This window comes from Copidosoma floridanum, unplaced genomic scaffold, assembly GCF_036245765.1.
Source record: "Copidosoma floridanum isolate Cflo_tuat_1 unplaced genomic scaffold, Cflo_Japanese_pri ptg000019l, whole genome shotgun sequence".
NCBI lineage: Eukaryota > Metazoa > Arthropoda > Insecta > Hymenoptera > Encyrtidae > Copidosoma > Copidosoma floridanum.
Window position 1 is genome coordinate 11,145,892 of NW_028321896.1, and position 19,942 is coordinate 11,165,833.

At 42.8% G+C, this 19,942-nt stretch overlaps 1 protein-coding gene across 1 annotated transcript in view; it reads left to right on the top strand.

Annotated features, from left to right (window-relative positions):
- Nucleotides 1–1,549: 1,549 nt before the first annotated feature.
- The window catches only part of LOC106640969 (uncharacterized), a 125,999-nt gene continuing 107,606 nt past the window's right edge, over nucleotides 1,550–19,942 (top strand). Inside the window, exon 1 of the mRNA XM_089592578.1 lies at nucleotides 1,550–1,812. The gene's annotated coding sequence lies outside the window, so the exon portion shown is untranslated. The remainder of the gene's footprint in view (nucleotides 1,813–19,942) is intronic.

The window sequence follows — 19,942 nt, forward strand, 5'->3', positions numbered from 1 at the left end:
TTTTACAGGGATGACTCCCGCAGTGCGCCATTGGCATTGTACCGTGCCGACGCGCGAGAACCGATGCCCTGTACTGCGTGCATTGTTATGTATATGTATGTACTCGCAAAAAATTGGAAATCCATACCGAGGGTGTAAGCTCCACGTATATAGGTAAGATTAAACGACTGTAAGACCTCCTGTGTCTTTTCTTACCTGTAGGTATATAAGTGTAAAGCATTACCGGGTATAATCATACGCGCGCTAAAGGAACGCTTAAGATCGGAGGAGCTGCTGGTGGTCCCTTGTTCTTTTTTTTTTCCTTCGCTTTCGTCCCTCTTTTGCCTATGTGTAAAGTACTCCTATTCCGTTCGAGGCTATTTTTTTTTTGGTGTATACATATATAACGGTCAACCAACAGTATATGATTCATAGTCAACTTCGATGAGAATCTATACACTTTTGAAATTTGTGCAAAAGTGCAATCCCGTTGCTTATACATACAGGGCACGATTGTATGAGAAAATAATTTGATTATTATAACAATTTAGATCATAAATTGAAAAGACATGTTATTCGTATACTCATCCTTGACCATAACGATCTTACTTTCTCGAATCACTTGTTTACGCGCAGCCTTCTCTACGTTAACAGTTAAGAATTTGTAATTATATTTCATTCGGTATTCATAACGATAGTAACTACTTTTTACGGTAAAACAAGCCAAAAAAATGAAATCCAACCAACGTTTTTTAATATAATATATTGTATACAGTACGTGCCACAAGAGCGATTATACACGCGAATATAGCATTCGTGCGAGGGAGAGCGAAGCCGCCGCGCGCCGCACACCAGCGGAGAGAGTGCACGCTCGTCGCTCTCGGGTTTAGTCTTCAGCGGAGCCGCGTTGCTGTCGGTTCTCACATTTCTCCTGTGCTACTTTTTTATTCCCCCTCGACGTCGTTGTCGTTTCGTGTTCTCCATGTGAATTTCAATGTAGTTTATATTCGCATAGTACTCACGAGGGTAATATTATACTTTCGTCGTTTATTGTTTTTTTGGAGTTAAGTATACACAAGTACAGTTCGCGAGTGAGCGTCGGTTGTTTCGTTCGTTCGGTGACAGTTTATTGTGATTGAATTTTCGAAAGTTAACTACTCTCTGCTGCATATACGTTGGAGTTTTTTTTATGCATCGTCCAGTGAGTGTTGTATACCCAGTGCTACACCCCCATTACTTATGATTGTTTGATTTTAAAGTTGTGTGATTAATACTTGCGTACGAAAGTGCGTGCGACGCAACACTCAACTTGTTGGTTGGTTTTTGTTTGGTTCTTTTTTTTTGCACTCTGCGTGCGTAAATCGGTATAACAGTTTGTGTGCGCCGAAAGTGGTGTTCCGTTCGATTGTGCAGTTGGTGCACAAAAACAAATCGATGGCATTGATGTCGCTGCCACCGCGCACCATCCTGTGTATGTGATTAACGAGTCATTTAAAAAAATGAATTCTCCAGCTCAGTTCGCGTGAAGCGGTTGCTCGAGAGAAAAAGAGGGAGCATCGTCGGAGAAAGCGCGGGCCACTTGTCACTCGCACAAGTAAATACACCCGCTCGTGACCGAGAGATACAAACCGACGAGAGGCGACGTGCGATCGTCTCCTGTTTTTTCTCTCGCGACGCTGATGAGGATCGCGTACACCGCACAAGTACGTTGACAGCATCCTCGACTGTTGCTGAGCCGCCTCTGCTTCCGGGCTTTATTGCCTTTCAACCCTCCCTTCATCCGCCCTTGAGAACCTGACTGGGGGCTCTTCTCTGGTTTCGGAGTGGATTCAGGTATACGTGATTCTTTTTCTCTCAGTTTTTCTTTTTAAGGGGAATCAAGGGTTTCTTCCCCCCCCCCCCTCCTACAATTCAGCTTCAAAGCGTACCGATTTTTATGTACGTTAAAGAGTACCAGGGGAGTGCACGTAGCATGTACGGGATCGTCTAACGATCGCGAGTTCGTTGGACAAAGAGTCGATGAAAATGTGGTAAAACAGGTGTGGAGCGCGTAGGGCTTTTTAAGAGGTTATTTCAAAAATTTTTTTTTTAAGAAACGCGTATTTAAAATTGTTTTTCCAAAATTTTTAAGGAGCTCGAGAGTCGTTATAGCAGCAGATGCAAGCACTTTCGTTCAAAGATAACAAGAGGTCTTTTTTTATGGGAGAAAGGGGGAGCACAACAGATGTGCGTTGCGGATCTGAAAAGTGTTCCATTCCAACATGGTTGGGGGGGGGGGGGAATTTGTTGTTTCAGGGAACACTTACAGAACAAGATTTCGAGTGCGCGCCTATTTATCGACACATTTTTGAACGATTGTTAAAGTGACAGTTCCGTTCGTGTATTCATACGTGTGGCTTGAAAAGAAAGTCTTGTTATGTACCGTTGATGCAACGGCGTTTGCTTTCAAAACATTCGAAGGTCTGTTTGTAATCGTTGCTCTGATTTTCCAAGGCTTTCCAGTAAGAAGCTCCGCTTCGAGCTTTTTTATCCTACATATTGAAAATTAATTGTTTGGCCATCAAGGCTTTATTTTATCAACGTTTATTGCGAGGTTTATTGACACGGTACAGAAAACGCCGCCATTAAGTATGTAAAAGAACAAAAAATGCTTTGTTGATAATACACACGTTCAGCAAAAAAACAGCGTCCCAATAAGCGTTTTCTTCGAACCAGCTGTTTTAACATGCAAAATCCCGCTTCAAATATTGAACACCCCACCCCTCCCAGTCGTGGCCCAACAGTCATCCGGTAAACAATATAGTTTAGTTCAAAGTAAGTAACCATTCCATCCACGGTTGGGCTTCCGCGCCACGCATTCATTAAGAAGTTGAATGGATTTACCCGAACGACGACGACGACGCCGGTGCACCAAGTTCGCCGGTGGTGTTGTAGCGATCGTCCACTTAAACAATTCCGATCAAGCGAGCGGTATATGGGCTACACACGGGCCTTCCGAATAAACACGCCGAAACTGTAATTAGCTTACGCTCGGATTGATCAACGCGGCTCTATCTCCGTATACTCCGAAAATCCCGAAATCCGCGTCACCCGGTTTCAATTGCACCCTCCTCCTCCCTTTCGCTTGTGCTTAATCACGCAGGCTACAGCGGATGGATCCCCTTTGCCCCTCCCCCTTCTCTCTCTCTCTTTGGCAATGCATTAACGTCAACCTGCGTCACCCCGATAAATCCCTTCGCACCCCCTAAACATCACCGACACGACGATCGGGGAAAAAAAAAGGGGGGGGGGGGTATAGCCCATTAGGGAACTCAAATGCTTGTAAAATTGCAAAAATCCACCGATAGCCCTTGTGCACACACACGTGTTTCCTCCTCGGCAACGGAACCAATAGAAACAAACAAACAGTGTGGATTTGCAAAAACACACACGCAGTATGTATACCTATAGGATGTATTGTATATAATATATTATACACGTTGTATACAGAATGTGCGTCATTGAAGGCAGGCTCGCTCGCGAAATCGTTCGGGGGGTGGAGGGCAATAAATCGGCCATAAATCGGGGCAAAATGAAAGACGCGAATTTGCCGTATAGTCTCTCGTTCTCTCATGCTGCAGCAGCCGTGCACTGCATCATTCCACCTCCTCCTTCATCTTCTCCGCACATGTGTGGTTATATATATATGTATATACATACCGTAGACGCGGCACACACAGCTGGTCCCTCTTAAGGTCCCGATGTTGCAGGAGCGACGGCAGCATCAGCAAAAGAGCGGGTGGAAGAGAGAGAGAGGGGTATGAACGGGCAGGCAGAGCTGCAGGACGAGTGTGTATATAAGTATAAGAGAAAGATGGAATTTTCGTGGTGCGTTCCTCCGCGAGCGAACGAGGCAGCGAAAGAAAGAAAGAACGAATGTATATGTATAAGTGTATGCGGGGGATGGGAGACGAAGGAGAGGAGCCGAGTGGCCGACGTTGGTAGTACCGGTTCGTCGGGTCCGGTCGAGCGCAGCACCGGCCTCCGGGTCTCCTCTCTCTCTCTATCCATCCTTCTTTCCGTACGGAAATTTTATACATATATATGTACGGCCGGTCAGCGATTCGCTCCCTCCCTCTCTCGGACAGAGGCCTTTTCCCTCCTTCTAACTGCTCTCCCTCGCGAGAGCAACTCTCCTGGAGAGCTGAGCCAAGGTGCAGGAACGCGAGAGAAAGAAGACTCGCCGTCGTCGTCGTGTAGTATAGCAGCAGTTTCGTCTTCTTCTTTTCTATATTGATATACTTAAGTATAGGGTATATACTACTACACCAACCTACGGTGCGCAGCACTTTTGCCAGAGTTTTTCCCTCTCTCCCTTTTTCACAACTATATAGGTGTAGGTATATGCACCACTGCAGGTTCTGCCGCCTCAGCACTCGTTTAATAAGTACCCATCCACCCTTGTATATACCATATTATACAAGTGTCCTGTCCATCGGGCGCAGTTGTATAGGTGTGCACCCTTATTCAGTAGCACCACTGTTGGCTTATATTGTACGTAGAGAGGAAGCAAGTGCATTTATAGGGTTGGTGCCTGTTTATATATAACAAGGTGCGGCTATCGCCGTGGCTGGCACTCGGTGCGTACCGCGTACTTTATAATACATATACACATTCGTCTATCATAGGGGAGAAAAACTCTTGTGGCCGACTTCTTCTTGTATTACGCGCGCGCGCTTATACATCCAAAGTAAACCTTTTGCCTCCTCGGAAGTTTTGACAAAAAATACGACTGAGAGAGGGAGAAAAAAAAAAAAAAAAAAAAAAAAAAAAAAAAAAAAGACTTTTACGCCGAGGAGTAGCGAGGGACGTCTTCTTCCGCGATATCGCTTTGAGAAAACGTCCATTGTTTATTTTTTCCGCCTCCTCCTCCTCCCCTTTCTCGGCTATAAAAGGTATATAGAATTCAGCTGTCTAATCGTCCGGAGTGGCCGGGCTCTCTTATGTATTTTCCTCCCTGCAGATACATGTGTGTGTGTTGGTTGCCGGGGTATCATGTTTTAAGTGCACGATGTGTAGGTATAGGGTATATTTGCGTTATCATTATGTTGCTGATGGCGGCAGCCGAAGGACTGTATATGCACGACTCGGCGTGAGCTCCGTACCGACATATCCGGTGAAATTGACATTGTTTTAGTATCTACGCGCGCAAAAACATATCGGGTGACGTACGGAGCTTGCAGTGCTGGGTGTTGTTTTTGGCGACGACGATTTCGTCGAAACGATTTCGAGGAGAGAGAGAGAGAGAGAGAAAAAAAAGGAGTTTAGGTAACTCTATATAGCCTCTCGGAATGCAGATAAATCTATCGGAACCGGCCGGCGCGGTCGGTCAGGTGCTGCTGTTGTACAGTAAATACAGTTGCCGTCGTTGTCGCGCGCGCGCGTGAATACATTAAATTTTTTATTGCGCTTCTCGGTATTTTTTGGTTACTACCGACTGCTGCTGCTGTTTCTTTTGAAACTTTTATTTTATTTTTTTCGGTTAGTGTCGCTTAATTTGCCGTTTAAATTCCGTACAGGCAACAGCCATGAAAATTCTATTAAAAGGCACGCCGATGACGATTAGGCACCTGTTGGTGGTGCAATAAAATTTTGTTCAACGATTACGTGCATAATTTATGTGCGCACGCGATTAAATTTCATACTGTGTATTAAGTATGTATAGTGCTTTTTCATGGAGTTTCCGTGTATAAATTAAGTTAATATTATAGTAAAGTGTTGGACGAAAAAAGAATTTCTTGTTCGTATCATATTTACGTATCCTCTTCCGTGCAATGTAAAAATTTTATGACCGAAACTTTATATCATAATATATACGAAAATTCATCATTTGAAACAAAAAAATTCATATGGTTTCTCTTTGTCTCTATATACTCGCAAGTACAATTAGATGCTCTTCACAATATACTATCCTTTCGAATCCCCCCCGCCACTAAAAAGCCGCTAAAATCTCTCCACGTATTGCTTAACAATCAAGTGCCATTAAACGCACCACCAATACACCCGTACAAATTAACGTGCGTGCACGCGCTCGTCGAAGAAAAGGCTTTTAATGCGAAAGGTATTGAATAACAGCGCGCACACACTCGATACTTTGGTATATACATGTATATACATACACATCGCGTGGATTTAATTAAGTAACAGTACCTATAATTTCACGTCATAAACAACCGCTGGATCGTACGGGTAAACGTATATGAGCGACGATGCCGCTCATATTTAACATTGTAAATAAAATATGTATATATATATTATATATCCTGCACCTCCTTGACGCCAACGCAAGAGAGAAAGAGTAATGATTCCAAGCGCGCGTGCAATGGGTGTACACGCACGCATCGCGAATCGAACAAGAAGCAAAGCGCGTACATTGAATAATATATACTTATCTGGTATACACACATCCCAGCGCGTGCAGCAGCGTCAAGAGCCGTCAATTAAAAGCTTGATGAGATAGCAGCATCCCATAGGGTTTTCCACGCACGCGGCGCCGAGGAGGCATATCACGCGCGATTCAACGCCACCAAAAAGCCGGAGTAGGGGGATTCCCACAGGCCTGCCGCTGCAATCCTAATTATTGTCGTCGTCTCCCCGGGAGAGCCGCCAAGGTTACACGTATATTATTTATATGTACGTGTTGTAGGCTTGCTAGCCGCTAAAAACCCTCCGATCTCTCTCTCTCTCTCAACAGCAGCCTCCACTTAAAGGGGAAATAAAAGAAGCGGATAAATGGAGGGAAAAAAGAATTCCCTTCGCCGCAAACGGAACAATAAAAAAAAAAAAAACTGGCAGCCAGCTCGTTTCACGCTCTCGGGGCATCATCAAAAGCAGCAACAGTCCCTGCATATGGGTGTAGCGAACAGTAGGAACAGGACGAGAAAGACGGAGGAGGAAAACGACACTCTTCGTGCCAGATGAAGGCCTGGCCTGTGATGAAGAAGAAGAAGAAGAAGAAGAAGAAGGAGCAGAGGAAGGTGGAGGAGGCGGACACATCCGCAGCATCATCTCATCCGCCACTCTTTTATTTCTCGGTATTAAACGAGAGTGAGAGAGGAAAAATACATACTTGGCGCTGCTTGCTGCGGGCGAAAATGTTTTCTCTCTTTCTCTCGGTGTGTACCATATTTACGTATGTGCATCACAATGGGTGTGTTGCCGTGATATTGTTATGTGCCTACTTGCTTACTGTTTAGTGCCGATTTTTCTCCGATGCTCCTCCTATACTTATGATGCTTCGGTTGCGAGCGGCAATTACGAGTGTTGCAGCTTTTAAAAGGAAAAAAAAAAAAAAAAAAGTATATAGGGAGGGAGAGATCGATCGGTGGAAGAATTATTAAAATTGATGGCAAATTTGTGGGGTGATTTATGATACGTAGCCAAGTTTAGCGCTTGTATATAATGCCTGTGACGTGATGTGTTTTTAACTCATTGATATGTACCATGTAGGTGTGCCTATAAGCGTACACATCGTATACACTCTCTCTTTCAAGATATTCTATTATCATGTAGTGTAATGTATATGCGCCAAAGTACTTATATTGCGTTACGAATGGCTCTATCTGGCGAATGTATCTTTGGGGTGGAAAATCTGATTGTAGAAAAGAAAAATCATTTAGAGTTTATTTCGTTTCGCCTTGAGTATATATTACACAGCTGTAACGTAACTGCGAGGAAACTTTTCCATTGGAGAGGCAAAAGAAAGAGATTTTTTTGGAAGGTGTAGCGCTGCGCAAATTTCATTTGGATTAATTTTTCTGCTGTGTGTATATAGCATCGGTCTTTGCCTGAAACTGTATAAGCTCGCTTTCCCCGTCTTGAAGAAATTAACAGCGCCAAGGCGACAAATTACATTTTCAGACTAAAAAACATGCAAATTTTGTCAATGAAAGTAGCGGTGCTGGAGGAAAGGGAGTATCAAGCAAGAGCACTGCAACTATACATACATATACAGAGAGAGAGAGAGACTATACGAGGAAGGCGCCCCAGAGCTCATTGCGAAAAGGGATAGGAAAAACACACAGCTATATAGCGCGCTGCAGTGGTTTGCCCCTCATTCAGCTGCAGGTCGTCGTCCCGTTTCTTTGGAGATCCTTGGGCGCACGTTACTTAAGGAGGGGGGCCCACCACCTCTGCCAGCTCTACTTCTTCTTATTCTTCTCTATGAAGCTTTTCTCGAATTTCCCGACTCTCCGTTCTCTCCGTACGCGTTTGCTCAAGAGATTTTTCTCGCCACACCGCTTTCGGCTCTATATATCCTCACTCAGCTGCGCTTTACTCACTCTTATTCTCTCTCTTTGTGTGTGTGTGTATATATATTATTCCTGATGGTACAGCGGTATAAGATATATAGAGAGAGAGTGTTGGTGGTTCGTATATATTATATATACATAAGAGCGGCATAATGTACCCAGTGCGCTTTTCGGGGTCTGAAATTTATGCGCCCCGGAACGAGCGGCTTTGAAATGATAGCACCAGCAGCATATAGTAGGTGGCTGGTAGAGATGGATTTCAAGGGAGAGCTGCTCATGGTGTAGTGCAGATTCGGGGGTGGATTGATGAAAGAGGAGGCATTATATGCGGGCCTTTCGGTGAAATCGGCTGATACTCAACCACCACCAACCAACTGTAATGGCCGTTGAGGAGTAGTATAGTGTGGTATAGTATATAGTAGTACGTCCCAACTCGAGTTGTGCACCCTTGTTGTACAAGGGGGTGTGTATCTATATGTATATAGGAGCGGCGAGCGAGCGAGCGATTCAGCGGAAATTTAGCGCTGATTTCGCGGTCGAGTAGACACGAACTTTACGGGTTTTACACTCCTTCGGGCGAATCGATCTTCGGTCGGACTCCCTTCCGCCCCCGATCGGGTGATTGGCTTCTCCACTACTTACTTACCGGTCTATTATTAATTTCCGGGGACGGGAGGTAAGCATACCTCGTCGTCATCGTCTTTGTGATTTGGTAACGATCGGTTCCTTCCTCTTCTGTTCCAAATGCGTCTACAAGATAACTCGATCGTCCTTCCCAAGTGATGGTTTTCCATTAATTTGACGATTCATCTTGCGCATGTACCTACACTAGTTTGGTGATTTAATTTAAAATTTTCCGGGTGGCCATCAGCTTTTGGCAAAATCCAGTGATGCATCACTCATTGGTACGTAACGCCTGCATTTGTAATACTTTGAGTCGCTTCGAGTTGCTCAGGGCTGACCGGATTAAACAGGATTACCGAACAAATCTGAAGCTACAAATTGCCGGTCGACCGACGACCCCACCACCACTTACCTACAGCTCATAAATTCAAACTTCATATTGAAAGTAGGTTAGCTACGCCGTGGTAATTTCTACATGATTTTATTCTTCAGAAAATTTGAGAAAAATCAAGAACGATATTCGATACATGAAAAAACTCTCAATGCGAATCTGACTCTATTTCGGTACGGAAAAATCGGTAAAAAACAATCTACCGAGTAACTTGTATATGAGGCTCTTTTACCGTCAAGCTTGAATCAGATGGCGCCAGGGCACGTCGCGGCTGTCATACGTACACACCGTCAAATTTACAGTTGTGTATTGTGTTCGTGAGCCTATCTGTGTAATGAGCAAAGCAGAAGACATAACCTTTGTAAATGATTGCTGTTGTTTGCAGACAATTTTTGTTTGCATTTACGTTTAAAGATAGTAGGAAAAATGAAGTGCAGTGTAATATCCTGCGATAAGAAAGTGAAATTTAAATTTCCTTCTGATAGTGTGATAAAAAAAAGTGGCTCGAAGCAATTGGGAGACCAACATTTTTGCCGCTCCCAAGTCATGGCTTACCTGTCCACGAGTTTTGCTTTTCTTTCACTGACTCTTGCTCCTTTCTCTCTTAAAAGCTTTTTCAATTCTGAAACTTTGAAGCTTCCATAATATTCTTTCTTGTCTTCCTTATTCATTTCAAAATTTCAAATATTGCGCTTTACCACTACACTTTAATTTCCTGTATACATACAATACTGAAAAGTAATGTTGTGTGAGTAAGACGGCCATGACAGCCGCGACGTGCCCTGGCGCCATCTGATTCAAGCTTGACGGTAAAAGAGCCTCATAAGTAACAACACTCTCTAAAATATATTACGTAGTAACGAAAACAAAAGAAATATATCCACACTACATTCGTGAATCCACGCGTACGTACACTGTCGCGTATGCCAAGTGTAGAGGAGTAAAGCAGAGCAAACAAGACGCTAACGCGAGGGGGAGGGGTGAAAAAATCTCGCGAGCCCCTCAAAAACTTCCGCCTCGAGGAAATCGATTAAAACCCAACAAATAGAGCGCAGTGGAGAAGAAGTTGTTACCTCGGTTGTAGCAGCTCGTATATTTTCCTCAGTCGGCGTAAGTACGATAACAAAAGCACAAATAAAAGAATAAGAAAACGAGGAGTGGCGTCGGGGGTGGGGGGGGGAATAAAAAGGGTTGAGAGGAGGAGGCACACTCGCTAATTGTGATACACAAGCGCGTAAACACACGATGGTAGATATATTATATACTCTGTGTATATACGTATATATAGGCACTACTGCTCGTTCCACCCCCTGTTTATTTTTCCTCTCGTATTCCCTTTGTTTATTCCTCGACTTTCTGTATAGGTTGTATATGTACCTCCATTTTAACGTTGCGCTGCTCTCCACTTGCGAGTCTTTCTTTTGTCACGCGGCAGTACCAACGAGTGCATGTGCGTGTGTATATACGTATACCAGTGTGACGAGGAAGAGGGCAAAAAGCGGGAAAAGAAACCGCGAGCTACTATACGTGACAGCGCAAAGTTCCGCGCCGGAGAAAGCACCGAAACTGAATAGAGAGAGCAGTGTTTTCTTTGCAATCCCCCCCCTTTTTTTTTTCTTTTTTCTGCTCTTCTACTTTCTTCTTTCATTTTTTATTTTTATTTTACGTAACTTCTGGTTTGTTTGCCGCTTCGCGAGAATTAACACGGTAATTGCTGAGAATTTGTGGATTTTTTAACTTTTTTTTCTTCAAAATTTTTTTAATTGATAATCGTTGAAAGTGCATTATTTGTTGCTGCCGATCGGATAATTGACGGTAAGAAAAATTTCAAAAGCGTGGGATTCTGGATGCACATTAAATCACGTTAAATTACTCGTTGATAATTTTACGTATATATGGTAATGCACCACCTACATCGACAGTGGTATGATTCTGAAAAGTGAGCAAACATGTATTGTATAGTCATCATCCTCGTTGCCATTAGGAGAGCTATTTTATATTTTATTGCACGCGTCGGCGCTTGTACACATTAATTACATCGAATTATAAGTTTTAGTGCATTTCCCCTACAACAATAATATTCTAACCAACGAGCCCCACAATGTTTTGCAATGATGATGCTGGTGGTGTACAATTATGATAATTTGTTTCCCATATATTGCATACATACACACGCGACGACACGCTCAAAACATCCTTTCCAAAATGATGATGGCTGGCAGGTAAAAATTGGCGGTCTTTGTAACGTTTCACTGTAAATTCCAACGAAACAATCGAATGTACGAACGGCAAATTAAAATAATAACCCGAGAGGGAATCACGTAATGTTGTTCTCCAACTCGAGAGGTTGTACTGTACTGTACTGTTGTACTGTACCCATCCACACACCATGGAAAGTGAAAATAAAGGAAAAACATTATCGTGAAGTTGGGCACAATTCTGCATTCACCAAAGTAAAAGAGTACACACACATTGCAGGTATGGGATACCCTCTGTAACAGAAGCTCATACGGCTGCAGCGACCGTGTACTTGCGAGTCAAGTGCCCATATGGCATACATACACACATGTATGGAGTTGAGAGGAGGAGGAGGCTGCATGGGCGCTGTGGCAACTGCACGTGAGAGAAAAGTATATACAGAGGATAAGGGCCATAGGTGTACATGCAAGAGTTATATACCCATGGTGTGCAGGGAGAATTCCTCAGATCAATCGCTTCGCGGATTACCTTCTCGCCAACATGCTCACCCTTTAGAAGTACCCTTCGCGGCAAGGTCAGCAGCACTTGCATTCACTCTCTCCTCGCGACCCCCCCCCCCTTCTCTTCGCTTATTGCGCATATACACCCCATGCACACACGAGTACACATAATACACGCGGACGCGCATTGCAGATGGGGAGGAAGGAGAAGAAGAAGCTGCCTCGGAAGCTGCTCGATTATACGGGCATTATATATCCATATGTACTTCATATATTTTCAATTCTCTCTCCTCGCGAGGAATTATTTAGAAGAAGGAGACAGAGGACAAAGACGAAGTCATTGTCGTTGGACACGTTGGGGGTGTCATTTTTTTTTTTTCTTCGAGAAAGGTGGTGGTCACTCTATATAAGTACAACACTGCTGTTCTTTTTTGTCCCATTAACGAGTAGTAGATCGCATAAACTCCTCTATCTCTGCTGTGGCAGCTATGTATAATGTACACATATATACATGTGTATTGTATATATAAATGCACTGTATACATAAATGTGTACCGTGCAACACACGCTCCGAGATACCGCCGAGAGTGCTTTCGGCCGTTAATTAGCGTTGCGTGTTTTGACTCATGGCCGTAATTAAATGTTTATTAAAGGTTTCGCGGATTTCGTCGGAAGGGAGGGAGAGAGTGGGATTATAATATACCTGTACACCCGGGGCTTATGTAATTGCCGCAATTTATTAGGGGGAGTCGCTCTCCTCTCGCCGGCGCGACTATTACAATGCAAATTGCCGCAAAATGCACAGCGCCGATGATGATCATTCATTGCAACCTTCCATCAGTGCTGCTGCTGCTTATACTTCTCTTGTTATAATATATATACACTATGCTGTCAAACATGCACGCGATATTTTTATTACGATTTAATTTTTCGCGATTTCTCGGTCATAGCGGTGGCAGTACAAGTTTGGTACGATCCCATTGATAAATATTTTTTTTTTTTTTTTTTTTTTTTTAATCATTCAGATCTGAGTTTGTTGAAGATACAAATTATTTATTATTATTATGTGGCACACGGCGAGAGATCGCACGAAGATGCAGCATTTAAAATCGTGGCAATTTGTCAAAGAGATATAGGGGCGGGAGAGGGACGCGTGAAACGTTTTCAAGGAAAAAAGAGGCCATTAACGGTTCTTCTTCGATGATAAGATTTATCATTCGAGCGTATGTAATTCTTACATCCATTTACAATGAGCTTTGCCCGAAATCTCACTACCGCGCAGCGCATACATATCTGAAAGTATATACAACGTATTCGAGGTCATTCTCATTGCAGCTGGGCTTTAAATTCCCATTAATGCATCTAAAGCAGTTTACATGTATACGTATATAGGTGCGGTGGACCGAATTTTATACATTTGTAATAAAGCGATACCCATACGTGCACGTGCGCATGCATTGGGTATAGGTACATTATACACGAGAGCGAAGGCACCGCGTGTGTGTTTAAAGGGAAAAGTTGCGTTGTCAGGACTCTGTGAAATATATGTGCGATTGTGTTTTAAATTTTCGGTGCCTAATTTACATTACCCTGTAGATGTATACGTATGTACATTTCGTTCGTTCGTTCGTATAGGGAGAGATACCGCAAAAACTCGAGCGGCTTGAATAATGACCGCAAAGTGGCCTTTGACCAAACGCGGAGAGATTTTAACTCGTGCGACTCGTCTAAATTATGCTCCTCTTTTTTTTTTTCTTTCTTTCTTTACTCGTAGGTACACTTTCTACTTTTCCACTTTCACCCGATAGCTGCTCTTTGTTTAAACATTTGACTCGCGTGTGTCATCTGTTGTTGTTTGCGCCGGTTTTTGCGACTGCCATGTAAATCCGAATATACACAGTCTCTCGGTTGTACGTGAAACTGAGTGCATAATTTCAGAATTAATCTCGAAGAATGGAGTTTGTTTGCTCAAGGGTCTCAATTTTTTTTTTTTTTTTTTTTTTTTTTTCTAAATTGTTTAGTTTTCATGGCAGTCGCCAAGTTATACGCCTAAAAAAGTATAGTACCCCACTCCGTTGTGAAAACCGACAACAGCCGATGAATTAATGGAGCCCTTACCGAGAAAGAGAGATTACGAAGGCAGCGAATTTTTCGAAACCCTGAAAACTTGATGCGGTAGAAAGAATTTTTTTATAATTTTTAACAAGCTCAAATTTTTGATATATTATACATAGAGTTGTTGAAGAAGAAAAATATATATATGAGTTTTTCCGCTCGCGCGTTTGACACCGTTCGTTTAATTCCGTCACGGCGCATTTCCAACTCAATGCAGAAGGAAAACAAGGGCCGTAAAAGAAAATCACCTGTGAAAAGGCAACACTTTTTATACCTACCCCTCTGATTCGCGTAAAACGAGCTTTGGGTACACACACACACGTGGTGTGTGTGTATGTGCCAAGAGCATCCCATTCGTAAAGGACACCATTAGCTGCGGGGGGGGGAGGGGGAGAGGAAGGACACGCACGCGTCTCGTAAAAGGCGAGGAAGAAGAGAAGTAAAAGTAAAGAAGAGGAGGTGCAGTAGCAGCAAGCAGCTAAAGCTCAATAAAAGAAACAGCCGGAAAGGAGCCACTCGTGCGTGCGCGCACACGTTACTTACCCCATATACACATATACTGTTCAACTGTTGGGTTACATTATACATGTGTGGGGAGAAAGGGTACGTTGATGTACGTATATTTGTGCGCTTGAATTCGACACGCTGCTCTTATTACCTGCGAATACAGGGTGTATATAGGGAGAAGGAGAAGAAGGTGGAGAGTAATTTGGAGAGAGCTGAGTCGAGCGAAACCAAAAAACCATCTGTGTGTGCGTGCGTTGTACGTTATACGTACCGTGGCATTTATCCCCCTTTTTTTCTGAAAGAGAAAGGAAGAAAAAAAGGAGAATGAGGAATATAACAGGAAAAAAAAAGCAGTCGTACCGCAACAATCGTTGTTAATGCGCCGGTAATTGAAAACTGATTGAAAATTTTACCGAAGGAATTTCTGTTGAAGCGTCATACATAGGCGGCCAAACCATTGACTCTCTTTTCAAAAGCATGTACTTAAATAAACGCTTTTTTTTCGTGCTGTGGTTTTGACATTAAGTACAAGTTCTGCTCAAAAGCTCGAGCCAAAACTTTCACTTGTAGCATCGTTGACTCATTGCATTTATCATGGGCTTATAATTACTTTATATGTTAGCAAGTTTTTTTTATAGGTAAAGATTTTAAATTATATTTGAGATAGTTTTTAGATTAAAAAAATTCTCTTTTTCGACAACTTCCTCGATGTGCGTAAAATCAGCGACTAAATTAAAATAGTTCATAATTACATACGCGATCATGATAAATTTGTAAGTCATGTAGATGCTTTTAATTTAATTTTTATTTATTAATTTTTTTAAATTTAATGTACTTAAAATGAATAAACTTTGTTAGATAACTTTAAACACTACTCATATTTGAAACAACAAAACAAAGTTGTAAAAAATCATACAAATATAAAAAATAAATAAATTTAGGGTTAAAGTATAACTGCATCTATTTTTATTGACTTTCAATTACAATGTAAAATCCATAAAGTATAACAAAACAAAATGTAAAGTATAGAAAGGTCTGACGTGATGGATGGACGTGAAAAAGTTGCATCATACTCTCGCTATCAACAGAGCCGACTCGTATCATTCGACCATTTTATTTTGCCCTTTTTATTTTTCGTAAAAACCCATCAACGTTTATAATAAACCTTAAACGTTAATATAGTTTGGTGTAGCCAAAATGTACGTATTTTGTACACATCAATAAACAAATTCTAAACGTTGTATACGGAGACAAACGCACAAATAATGTATTGATCCTTTCGTGTTAATATTATTTTGGAAAAAGTCAAGTATTGTACCATAGAAAAAAGAAAAAAAACCAACTAACTTGTCAGGACTAGCAGTGGAGCTGGTCACGTCAGCACCGCTGCCAACCGCCACCAACGTTGCCGACCTCGCGTTAGTCGCAATCGGGACGAGACGTTGACCGGCCGATCGTCCGCTCGCGCTTCTGATAAACTCCTCGGAGTTGGCCACAGTCACGAGATTAGCGCTTACGCAGAGCTGCAAGTGAACCCGTATGACTCTCGCGTCGCAAGTCAATCGCGCCTTGCAGCGCCTGCACGTGATGCTCGTCCGGTTTATCCCCAAACTCCTCGGTCCACGTAACGACGCGCTGTCTCTTTTCCTCGACGTTTTCTCCCTCGCCAGGGTACTGCTACAATTCGGTGCCATACTCACGGCAATGACGTACACACTTTTCCCCCTCGAGTAACACTGACGGACGGACGAAAGCTCGTCTTGTCGCTGTTTCGGAGCAACTCGCGGTTCGCGAAAGCTATATGTTACCGCACTGCTCGGTAAACACACACTCGTGGAGTTCTTGCAAAGCTCCGATTGGTAGAGACGGGGGAAAAAAAAAGCGCGCCCTCTATTCAAAAAGCCTATATACAAGCAAGGAGTTTCCGTGGCAGCGACTCCAAAACGAATGTAGGTGCGTGTAGACGCGCAAGTCGAAAATTGCAAAGTCCCGACCACAACACACTAGGCTATAGTGTTGGCCGGCTCCGTACTCCCGGATGACTGTGTGCCGACTGAAGATTTCCCCCGTGTGCTAGTTAACGTGTATATACACACAGACCTCGGGGTAGCGCGCCGGGCTGCAAAAGCATCGGCAGCTGATTCACCCGGGCTGCGAGTCCGTGCAGGTCGGGACCTGTTTCTCTTTCTTCCCCGCTGTGTAATATACACGCGCGCGCGCTCTCCCTCTGCTTGGACTTTGCCTGCACACCACACCTCACTATACGCGGTTGTCTCGCTTCCGCGCGTGTGTCTTGTCATCCCGTGTCATCCTGTCGTGTCATTGAGCCAACCAACCGTTGTCGTCGTCGGTATTAGTTTTGAAAAAACGTGTGTCGTCGTCTGCACTTGCACACAGAATTCGGAATTTTTGAGGTAAGAGAAGCAACGAAGATAAATAGAAATAATGTATCAGTGTAGGGGTAGAGGATAGTTTTTTTTTTGGGGGGGGGGTAAGATCATCACTGTGTGTACTTGTGTATAAGAAAGGGGAGATAAACGATGGGGTGCACGATTAGCTGTTTACGTATTGTTATCTGTGACCCATCAATTGCTTGGTTTGTTGTTTATCAATTATGCGTGTATGGGTATCTCGGGTGAAAAAGTATACATGTAATCGTTGTAGGTACTGGAAATTTAAAAGGACTGCTGGGGGGAGGGAGCTGTATATAGTTGTATCTTATAACGAGGCCCCCCTCCGTAGCTCCTCAACACTTCTTATTGGACCAAATAATTGTTGAGTAGGAAAATGGGGAGAGGATAAATCGATTGTTGGAATGTGTGTTCCTTAAACCTCCTCGTCGAGCTCCTCTGTGTTGCAGCGTTAAGGAGATTATTAAACTCGTTCTTAAATTTGAGTTACGTATTGGATCATTGCTGGAGTTTTCAAATTATTCATGTGCCGCAGGGATCGCGGATGATAAGTTGAGCTCTCTTTGGATCTTTGACGGTGAAGTTATGAAAGTTAATTAATGTTTATAGGAGGAGAGGTGCCGAGGAGAGGAGAACGTGTTGGTCTGTAATTTTGTTGTTTCCCATCATTTCAAAGAGTTGATTGAAAACTTTTATCCTTCTGCGGCTGATAAATATAAATTTTTCACGGAGAAAAAAATTTTAAAAAATTCCATTCGTTGCACACGCGACTCGTACTAATTGGTGCGGTCGATTGAGTACCGAAATGCGTATGTATAGCGACATGCAAGTTCATCATCGTCATACATTGTAAGGTTACTACTTAGTTGATATCCATCGAATTCTTGAGAATTAAGATACAATCTGGTCGTTAACTAACAGTACTCTCGATCAAACACCGCCTTGGCTCATTTTTTGTCGTTACTGAAGTATTTATTGGATGTGTGCGTGTAGTTGGAAACGAAAATTTTAATTTATTTTCTCTTTACGCTGATACACCTACTGTGTAAAGATGGAATGTAAATTGTTGTTATATTAAATTCAACACAAAATACAAACACATTCGTAAACACTAAAATATTGTTTCTTTAATCTTGGCTCGGATTCAAATAATCTAAACAATCGTGATACCACAATAATTTATCATAATTGAAAAAAGTGATTAATACGTTAAAATGCATCTCTAAACGTTAAACTGCATCAATTGTATATAGTATACCGTAGTATATAGCATAGTAAGCAGCCACATAAACTATTGTATGACGAGAAGTGTAAAAAAATATAGAGATCTTACGCGAGAAAAATAACACATTTTGGTGAGGAAGGGGTGCTCTCCGTGGTATATACGTACACTCGCGAAAACAATTATTCTTCCCCGAAAGTGCAGTACATAGCCGGAGCAGAGATAAAGGAGCGAGTGCGCTCTCCCGTCTCAATTACAAAAATTTTCCACGTCCCTCTCACTAAAAGGGACATTGCCCGTGCCGTCTCTCGGGGTTAATCTCTCGGTCAGAATCGGACGTCGGAGGAAGTAAAGTGCCCTCTTCGCCCCTCCCTCCCCCATGGCCAGATAACAATCTAACATTCCTGCTGTTCTACTCTGCTCCTACATATATATATACATATACATATACGCTCCTCCTCGCCAGGCGAGCGTGGGCACGCTTCTTCTTCGACCTTTTCTCTTACTATACACCGATTCCCCGGCGCTGCTCCTCTTTTGCTGGCATTACATTCCTGCGAACGACTAACTGTCCCCTCCTGCCGCTACCGCTCTTGGCTACTCTTTATTTTTCTTCTTCTTCTTCTTCTTCTTCTTCTTACCTACTATTATATGTATATATCTATACTCTGGAGTTTCCTCTTGCAACCTCGTCATCGTGCACCCCTCGTATATATGTATAATAGGGGCACTCGCGAGAGCGCATCATTTCCACCGGCAATACGTATACCACCTACAGGAGAAGGAAACAAAGAGAGAGAGAGAGAGAGAGAGAGGAAGAAAGAAAACCGAGAACTCGAAGAAAACACCGAAAATAGTTGCTTCTTTTCATCCTTCCCGGGTTTTCTTCGCGAGGGAGAAACAATATAGAGCGTACGGATATCGAGAGAGAGGGCCACGTCGAGTTTCCGAGACAAGGGCTCCTCTCTTTCCCGAGCTCTTCTTCTTCCGTCTCAAAACTTTCCCTCGGCTGCTATATACATAATTATACGTGTATATATATGTGTATTGTTGTATATCCATGGGCGACACAACGTCAGAGCTGCATAGGACTTGGGGATAATGATTATACTCGGAATATTGATGCCGGTCGAGCTGCTTCTGATGGATCAATGGTACGTTATATCGGTAATTGACATCCGGATGATGACTTGGTTGCATGTGTTTTTTTTAAATACTTTTCACATCACTGTTTCATGCGGTGGTGACGTTTTGTCAATCATCACGCCGATTCTTGTAAAAAGTGATTCACGCGAAAAGTACATATTCAAAAGATGTCGTTAAATTCGAGATAAGACCGTTTCCTCCTCTTGACAAAGAACAACTTTCCTCTCTCTCCTCGGAAAGGTGAATCAGTCGCTCAAGGCTCCGGCTGGTGCAGAATTTCATAAAAAAAAAAATTAAAAAAAAGCGGCTGTTTAAAAATATAGCCTCCTCGCTCGAGCCGACCTCCTCCATATTTTGAAAACAAAACACCAAGTCCATTCCATCGCGAGCTACTATAAATTAATATATACCGAGATAGGGAAAAATTTCACTAATCCGCATGATATTAGAAAGTCAAATCCAGACGCCATACGTTCTTGTATAAAAAAAAAAAAAAAAAAAAAAAAAAAACAGGACTCCCGTGCTCGGTCTGACAGTCAATTAAAAGAGGCAACACA